This window comes from Stigmatopora nigra, chromosome 20 (assembly GCF_051989575.1).
Source record: "Stigmatopora nigra isolate UIUO_SnigA chromosome 20, RoL_Snig_1.1, whole genome shotgun sequence".
In the NCBI taxonomy this organism is placed as follows: Eukaryota; Metazoa; Chordata; class Actinopteri; order Syngnathiformes; family Syngnathidae; genus Stigmatopora; species Stigmatopora nigra.
Genome location: NC_135527.1, coordinates 5187084 through 5196734, shown reverse-complemented (window position 1 = coordinate 5196734; position 9651 = coordinate 5187084). Strand labels below are relative to the sequence as shown.

The window sequence follows — 9651 nt, the reverse complement described above, 5'->3', positions numbered from 1 at the left end:
GTTCTCAATTCAGATTTTAAACAGAGGGGTCGATAATGTTAAATTTGGCCTCATAATGCCACAGCGTGAAGAGAGCAGCTCGAGGTCCAATTCGAGTTTAGCTTGCCGTGACACTAAATCGAAAAGCTACATTTTGAGAAAGTTGGGTAATTTTAAGGACATTTGCTTTAAATTATACATCGTGTTTGATCTTATTGCAATTAACAAATAACACATTTCAATATTTAATTATAAGGGTATTTAAGGTTCATTTACAATTCACTGATGCCCAATCCCCCACTCCTCATCATTGAAGGTAGTGTGGCCGACCGGTCCAAGGCGCTGGATTTAGGCTCCAGTCTCTCAGGAGGCGTGGGTTCAAATCCCACGCCTCCTGAGAGACCCATGTCCAGTCCCAAGTCCAGTTCGAGTCTAGCTCGCCGTGACATGAAATCGGAAAGCTACATCTTGAGGAAAAAGTTGGTGATTTTAAGAACATTTGCTTTAAACGATACATTGTTTTTGATATTATTGTAACTAACAGATAATATATTTCATTATTTAATTATAAGGGTGTTTAAGGTTCATTTACAATGTACTGATCCCCAATCCCCCATAAATATCGTTGGGGGTAGTGTGGCCGAGCGGTCCAAGGCGCTGGATATAGGTTTCAGTCTATCAGGAGGTGTGGGTTCAAATCCCACCACTGCCAATAAATCATGCCCTGTTCATGAGTGTTTTGTTCCTAGTGCTTATGGCTCTTCAGTGAAGAGCCATAAGCACTAGGAACAAAACACTCATTTACAGGGCATGATCCAAATAAATGGATTAAATAAATTAACTTAAAGATTTTAAAAAAATAAGTAATCCAAAAAAATAAAAATAATGAGAATACAGTAGATATACAGTGGCTGGCTAAGTAGAGAAAACTAATTATTTTTATTGCAGTATCATCCAATTTTTGGTGGAAAATGAATGTCTGCGTAAAGTTGTGGCAGTGTTATGATGGTGCAGCGGTCATGTCTTCTAGAATGACGCTCCTTGACACCTCTGCCCGTGACAAAACGCAGAACCAGTGCGAGCTGCGCTGTGTTACTCACATCTGCTGTCTCATCGACCATAACAGTGACAAATTGTGCTTCATCAACTCCTCTCTCTATCTCTTCCCTCATCACTTCAGCAATAGCAGTGATAAGGTCATTTTGTATTTTGCCCAACGTCCCACTAGACATTATTAGTGGACAGGTGGCAATGTAAATCTGTATAATTTCCTGTTTGGGGATGCAGCACTTTCATCGTGTCCCTGAAATGAAAGTTCCTGCTTACCCCCCAAAAATGACAGTCTATTAGTTATTTTAAAATGTCTCTATTTTACCTTACCTTTTCGTTGTGTGCTCATCGGAGCACGTGAGCCAGGGGTAGCGTTCGTAGTTAGCAAACTGAAAGTAGCGGACAAACCTCTTCCCTGGTTGTAACAGGCTTGCGCTTCGGAGTTGACCACCCTTTCTTAATGATGTCCATTTTTATCTGGAAAAGGACTTTGTCTGCAAATCTGCAACCAAATCCATTTGTTTTCTTCCGTCGGCCATTTTGGGTGGAGTTTGCGATCTCTGGCTGGCTGACTTTGGCTTTGGTCTGCCTATTCTATCACTAGCCAATCTTAATTGGTGAAAGTGATGACGTTTCCCTACGACTGCGAGAAGGCAATGACGTATTCCTACGCCTTCGAGAAGGTCTTGGTGTCATCAAATTGATTTTTGATTGGTTAAAGCATGTCTTGTCGACACTTGTTTAATGCAGCAGAGCCTGCAGAACTGATTGAGGCCTTGAGGCAGATTTCTGACACTGACAACAAAAAATGGCAGAAATGTGATTGGTTAAATGCATCAATATGAAAACACACCTGAGAGCAGTGCAACCAGGGGGAAAGCAATGAAAGGAAGCTGACAGACGATTTGGAAGTATTCATGGACAAAATATAATATATGATTCAGATATTTCTTAGGCTAGCAGAGAAGGCCTTGAAGGCCCTGATGGGACACCACTGAGTAATGCCTTGACATACAAGTGTTCCAACATATGAGAAATTTGAGATACGAGGAAAATTCTGAGCATTTTTTTGCCTTGAAATACGAGACAAATTTGAGGTATGAGCATACCAGATGGTTCTCAATTGTGAGTCGGTGGATAAAAAAATTACCACTAATTTCAGACATGAAGTTACTGTATTTTCACATCTGTAGAAAGAAAAGAATATTTCATATATTAATTTGTCAAATTGTTCAAATTATTGTATTCATTTTTGTTGGGGCTACTGGCCAACACTTAAATAAACTCAAACACAGGAACACACACTGAGGCAGATGGAATGAAAGTTAAAGGCCGCGTCTGCAGAGGCGGGGGAGTGGACCATCCTGAAGCCCGAGAGTGTGACTACTCTCCAAGCTCCTCGAAGCTGTCTCCCGCCGAAAAGCTGCTTCAACGGTGGTTATATTAGAGATAAGACAAGTCATAAAAATGGGAGGCGTAAATACAAATGAAGGAGGTGGAGTGCAGAAGGTGTAGTGCACATTTTAACAATTCGGTGTAAGTTAAATTCTATTCTAGTAACTTTTAATACATCATAGTGAAAACGGTGCAAGACTAAATATAAGAATACAAATATATTTCACAATGATTAACTATGTTTTTACAATATCGGAAATCCACAAAAACCCACACAGGTGAAAGACCATTTTCCTGCTCAGTCTGTTGTCAAAAATTCAGTTGCCAAAAACCTTAAAATCACACAAAAGAACCTAGACAGGTTAGACATATTTTCTTTGTCAGTTTGTAGTTAAAAATTCACTTGAAAGGTCAATTTAAAGCATCACAGAACGAATCCACACACAGGAAAAAAAAAACCTTTTCCCTGCCCAGTCCGTGGTTAAACATTCAATCACAACAAAACCTTAAAAAAACACAAATTCTCACAGTTGTATAAAACAAAAAAATCCTTCTACTCGATTTGTAAAGTAACATTAGCTATTAGCTAAAGTGCCAGTTTAAATTTGACATGGTATCTTGATTTTGTTAATTGCGCCGCCGAACGTCTTGTATTCGTTTTTCATTGAAATTGAAGTTTTTAACGGCAAAATGGTTGAACTCACCATGGATGTGACAGTCCACAGTCGAGACCGAGGTGCTTGTGCTGGTGGTCCTCAGAAGCTCTGGCAGCAGGTGGGAATCATCACGTGCCTCTGTATGTCTGCTTGGATTAGTCTGATTGATTAGATTTGTGAGTTAGCTTGTCATGGTATTGATAGGTTCATTACACTTTAATATAATTTTCAAACACTGCAGGCAGATATCTGATTCAATTATTGACATTTAATTAAATAGGCATCTATGATAAACAATTAATAATAGTAATTTCTCGTACAGCTTTAAAGCCATAAATCAAAACAATTACAAGGTTATTGATTAATCCAACATGCGTAAGCAAAAACAACATCTGAAATTATAATAACAATGAAGGTTTTTAACAATAATAAAAAGAGGAAACTAAAAACAAACTTCATTTGAATTTAAACAATCACGCCTTTACACGGCATAACAATTCCATGAAGAAGCGAGAAGGGCGTCCTGATGTAGGAACACTATGCGAGTGTTCCTGGAAGTGATTGATATCCATCTGCTGGTATCAAGAGTCCTTGACGGCTCTTCGCTGCAAACCCAGATCAACAGTCTTCGGAGCCCCGGTCTGGGTGAGACGTCAGGACAACAGTCCTTGGCGCGAGGACTCAGTGACTTGATACGACCCCGAGTTCTCTTCAGACAATTTAAAGAAGCTTTCATATAAAAATGATTGAATGCACACATATATAATATAATTATCAAATAAACCCAACAGGTGGCGATGCGAAGAAGCAGAGTGGCGCAGCGGAAGCGTGCTGGGCCCTTAACCCAGAGGTCAATGGATCGAAACCATTCTCTGCTACTCACAGTCACTTGCTTTTTTGCAGAAGCAAAATACCTCACTTTCAAGTGTTGCAGTTGCTGTGAAAAACTGATCTTTATAATTATTAATTCTTAAAATTAATAACTCACTTCACATTTTTCTTAAGGATACCCACCGATCAAAAATCGTATAAGAATTTAACGGAAATCGGACCCAATGCGTCATTTTCAGAGTATGGGAATCGGGTATAAGCTAAATTTTTTGATTCAATGAATGACATTTGGGGCAGCCTTGTGGTGCGGTTAGCCCCACAGTTCTGGGTTCAAGACCAGGTCGGTCCAACTGTATGGAGTTAGCATGTTATCCCCTGCGTGGGTTTCTTCCGGGTACTCCGGTCTCCTCCCACATTGGACATTCTAAATTGCCACTAAGTGTAAGCGTCATTAGTTGCCATTGACAGGGAGAGATGTTCAGTCCAGTTTGACTGCAATCCCTCCGGTCAAATTGGATTGGATGCCTGTCGTCGTCAATGGGAGTGCTCTGGTAGATACTGAGTTAAGATAGCAAGTCACAAGCATGTCCATAAAGGTCAGGCTAAACAGATCTGACACATTTGTAGGTTTTAAAATAATGAAAACAAGCTCTGGCTCATTGGTCTTGTGTTAAAATTCTTGCTTAGGGTGAGAGAGGTCCTGGGTCCAACTCCTGGATGAGACATAACTTTGTCGAATTGTGATCTATTATGGGGGTTGATATGTCACATGCTTCACCTGAGAAAAAAAGTGTTGAATTGTCATATATGGTGGGGTGGTATGGGACATTAGCCATCTGAGAAAAAAATTGTCATGGTATGAGTATGTCTGGCTCGAGTATGTCTGGCTCGTTGGTCTAGTTGTATGATTCTCACTTCGGGGTTGTGAGACGCCCCGGGTCCAACTCCAGGACGAGCCTTGGTTTTATTGAATTATGATATATGATGGGGTGATATGGGACATTAACCATCCAAGAAAAAAAAGTGTCAGTTTAAGAGCACCTCTAACTCGTTGGCCAATACCTCAATAAACTCGAACATTTTAAGACACACTGAGGCAGATAGAATGAAAGTTAAGGCTGCGTCTGCAGAGGCGGGGATGCAACAATTCAGAGTCCGGAGAGTGTGACTACTCTCCAGGCTCCCCTTTCCCGCCGAAAAGCTTCTTCAACGGTGTTTTTAATAGAGATAAGACAAGTCATAAAAATGGGAGGCGTTAATACAAATGAAGGAGGTGGAGTACAAAACGTGTTGGGCACATTTTAACCAATAGGTGTAAATTGAATTCTATTCTAGTAACTTTTAATACATCAGAGTGCAAAAGGGTGCAAGATTAAATATAAGAATACAATTTATATTCCACATTAGCCACCTAAGGAAAAAAGTGTCACCGTATGGGCACCCTTGGCACGTCTGTCACATTGACTTTAGAAATTTGACAGATAGGCCGGGTGAGCACAAGAAACGATACATATAAAAAACTGCATCCTTTAACAGTACATATGAAACATTAACAGAAAAAAGGACTAAAGTATTAACATACTCATCACTCTTCATTAAAGTAAAAAGTATAAAGTACAAGGTAAAGTAAAAAGGAATGTAATAAGAAATATTCAAATGTAATTTAAAAAAAGATAGAGGGGCTGTAAAACACGAAAAACAAAAAGAGTGGACAGACCTACTGCCACAGGCGAATTATTCGATCGAAATGTTTGTCATAAGACGTATCATAAGGTTTGACTGCACAGTGTTTAACATGTGAGAAAGAAGGTTACGTTTAGAAATGTTAATTTACTTTTGATGTGTATGCCTGAATGTATGAGTCTTGGGTAAAGCACATGGAATAGTAAGCCATGAGTCAATTTTCAATTCAAGTTGGTTGTTCATTTTACAAACAAGCCGTAGTAGCTCAGTTGGGAGAGCATTCGACTAAAGGTCCCTGGTTCAACCTCCGGTGTCGGAATCACATCGGACTTTGCAAACCCAACCTAATTCAGCTGGCAGTCAGTTTGAAAATGGTTTCCTTGTAAGCCACTTTGCAGTCAAGGTAGATTCTTATCACCTCCTTAACCCAAATAGGCTCAGACACAGATTGTTGAAAATTTACGACAATATGCGAATAATCATAAAGGTTGTTCAAACGGTGATCCCGCTGCATCAGCATCTTCTTAAACGTCCTTCTAGGTCTGCATTCTGGGGTGAAGGTCCCGTAAACAGTCCTTGGGACAAGGACTTGGTGACTTGTTACAATCTTGAGTTCTCCTCAGACAAATTGAAGAAGCTTTCATACAAGAATGTTTAAACACATATAATAGTATTAATAATACTGTCCAACACTAAGGATAATAACTTCTTTTCTCATATTTAGATGTAATTTTCGATTGTTTACATTTTTTTTACCTGTCTTGTTCAGTTGTTTTTTTAAAATGATACTGCATTGCTGGAGAGTGCTCCTTAGGGGGACTCCATGTTCTGCTGGGGGACTTCAATGTTGATGTGAGAACTGGAGGGATTGATTGGGAAGAACGTCGATCGAAACCCGAGTGGTGTTCTATTGTTGAATTTCTGCGCTCGTAGTGGATTGATAAATGAACACCATGTTCAAGCATAAGGATGTCCGTATGTGCATTTGGCAACAGGACACCCGCATGTTTTGGATACTCGGTAAAGAGAGGGACGGAGCTCTTAACCAATCACAACCTGGTGGTGACTTTGCTCCAAAGGTGGGGGCAGATGCCAGTGCAACCCGGGAGACCTAAAGGTTTCGGTCCCCTATTAAAAGGACCTCCAATGCCCACTTGCTGCTCTCTGCTTGACCTCACCCGTCCGTCCACGCATCTCCGTGCTGACTGGCCTGACAGTCGCACCCGGCCCAATCCCGGCACATTGCTGTTCATCTCATTTAGGCAGAGCGTGGTGCTGCAAATGCCAAAGGCGTGGGTTCAACCATGGAACGGCTACAGCCTCTCTAGAACACAGGTGTCAAAGAGGCAGCCCGGGGAACGAATCTGGCCTGCTGCATCATTTTGTGCGGTTTGACACCCTTGTTCTAGAGTAAGTTAAGATTGCCTAAAATGATTTATTTTGCCGTAACATAACAGTTTAGCTAGCTGACATTTGCAATTGCGGTCATCACAAGAAATTCATGGCCACTTTGCACATGGCTGTTAACTCAGGTGCTAATAATGCCAAGCTCGTGGGTTTGACCTCCATATGTGCCATGACCTCTCTAAAATCAGATAAAATTACCTAGACCAACTTCTTTTGCCGTAGCATAAGTGTTTAGCGAGTTAACGTGTTGCATTAGTGTTATTAGTCAAATACTGAGTTTGTGCAGCACATGGCCGGTTAACTCTGTTGGTCAGAGTGTGGTGCTAATAACGCCAAAGTCGTGGGTTCAACCCCTACACGGGCTATGACCTCTCTGTAGTGGTATGCCCATCACAAAATATTTTGCCCCAACATAACATAATATCTTGTCTTGATGTTTCCTCAGTTTCTGTGATCTGGTAATTTCTCTGCTCCACAAGAAATCTCAGTGAGGGAATATTAGCTAAGTTTGTTCCCACCACATTTCTGTTCGTCCCAAATTGTTGTGAAATTATATTTGTCTTCATACTCAAGCGGTCAGACCAGTGTTTTTCAACTTTGCTTAACCTCCAATGAGGAAGCCTGTAGAAAAGAGATACCTTGCTAACGGTAGTTGGCTAACGTTCTGAACCTTAGCTTTTCATGCTAATTGCTAGCATGAGCAAACATGAGATGGGACACAATTGACGTATGTTCTGTCAATATTAGAATACAACAACACATCACAAAATATTTATAGTTGAGGATTCTGGGTCACATTTTTCACTCATTCATGGATATCTTTTTAACGCGAAAAGCTAAGCTAACCAAAAATGACATAGAACCCTTCTTGAGAGAGTAATTACTTGCTCAAGATGCTAAACAAAAAGTGCATAAGCTGATGACAACACTTTTTTTTTCAAAATTGGATGTAATTTTAACAAATGGAAGTATAGTTCTATGACCATAAAGACATAATTAAATCTTATATATATATATATATCTATATATATATATATATATATATATATATATATATATATATATATATATATATATATATATATATATATATATATATATATATATATATATATATATATATATATATATATATATATCTATATCTATATCTATATATATATATATATATATATATATATATATATATATATATATATATATATATATATATATATATATATATATATATATATATATATATATATATATATATATATATATATATATATATATATATATATATATATATATATATATATATATTATATATATAATATATATATATATATATATATATAGATATATATATATATATATATATATATATATATATATATATATATATATATATATATATATATATATATATATATATATATATATATATATATATATATATATATATATATATATATATATATATAGATATATATATATATATAAGATTTAATTATGTCTTTATGGTCATAGAACTATACTTCCATTTGTTAAAATTACATCCAATTTTGAAAAAAAAAGTGTTGTCATCAGCTTATGCACTTTTTGTTTAGCATCTTGAGCCATTTTGCGGGATTTCGTAACCTGGATCTTCTTCGTATAACTCGAGTCACTCATTTGCATATAATAATTTCATAACCTGAAAATGTCATACTTAGAGTCATTCGTAAGAAGAGGTATGACTCTTTTATAAACTGTCAATCCAACAAAAAATCCATAAGGTTAGACTGGGACCAATGTTCCCTCTAATTTTCCGTTGGTTTGGGCAGAAAGACAACCACCCTGAATGCACTGAGTACCAGTGTGAGTGACATCATCATTGCTCGCTATGGGCAGACCAGTGTCACACCTGCCATAAGCAGTTGCATGCCAATGTTCCCTCTAATTTCATATAAAACATGCTGTAAAACACAAAAAAACTTTGCAAAGTTGGCAAATCTGTCAAATTTTTAAAGTCAATGTGGCCCCCAGGCCAAAAAGCTTGCCAACCCCTGCAATAGATAGATGAGCCAGGGGTGCCCATACAGTGACACTTTTTTCCTTAGGTGGGTAGGTAGGTTATGCCACATCGCCCCCAAAAGAGATCACAATTTGACAAAGCAAGGGCACATTCGGGAGTTCGACCCGGGATCTCTCGCACCCTGAGCGAGAATCATACCACTTGACCAACAAGCCAGGGGTGCCCACATAGTGACACTTTTTTTCTCAGGTGGCAAATGTACCATATAACCCCCCATATTACATCGCAATTTGACAAAACAAGGGCTCGTCCGGGAGTTGGACCTGGGACCTCTTGCACCCTAAGTGAGAATCATACCACTAGACCAACGAGCCAGGAGTACCCATACAGTGACACTTTTTTTTTCATGTTGCAAATGTGCCATATCACCCCCCATATTGAATCAGAATTTGACAGAACTAGCACTAGTCCTAGAGTTGGACCCAGAACCTCTCGCACCTAAAGCAAGAATCATACCACTAGACCAACAAGCCATGGGTATCCACAAAGTGACACTTTTTTGTCAGGTGAAGCATGTGACCTATCAACCCACATAATAGATCACAATTGGACAAAGCAAGGGCTCATCTGGTAGTATACATCCAATAACTT

The 9651-nt window shown here is 38.6% G+C and overlaps 1 non-coding gene across 1 annotated transcript; it reads left to right on the top strand.

Moving 5' to 3' along the window:
* Positions 1–3886: 3886 nt before the first annotated feature.
* Positions 3887–3958, top strand: trnak-cuu (transfer RNA lysine (anticodon CUU)). Its single transcript has one exon. It is a non-coding gene; the product is annotated as a tRNA-Lys (tRNA).
* Positions 3959–9651: the final 5693 nt, after the last annotated feature.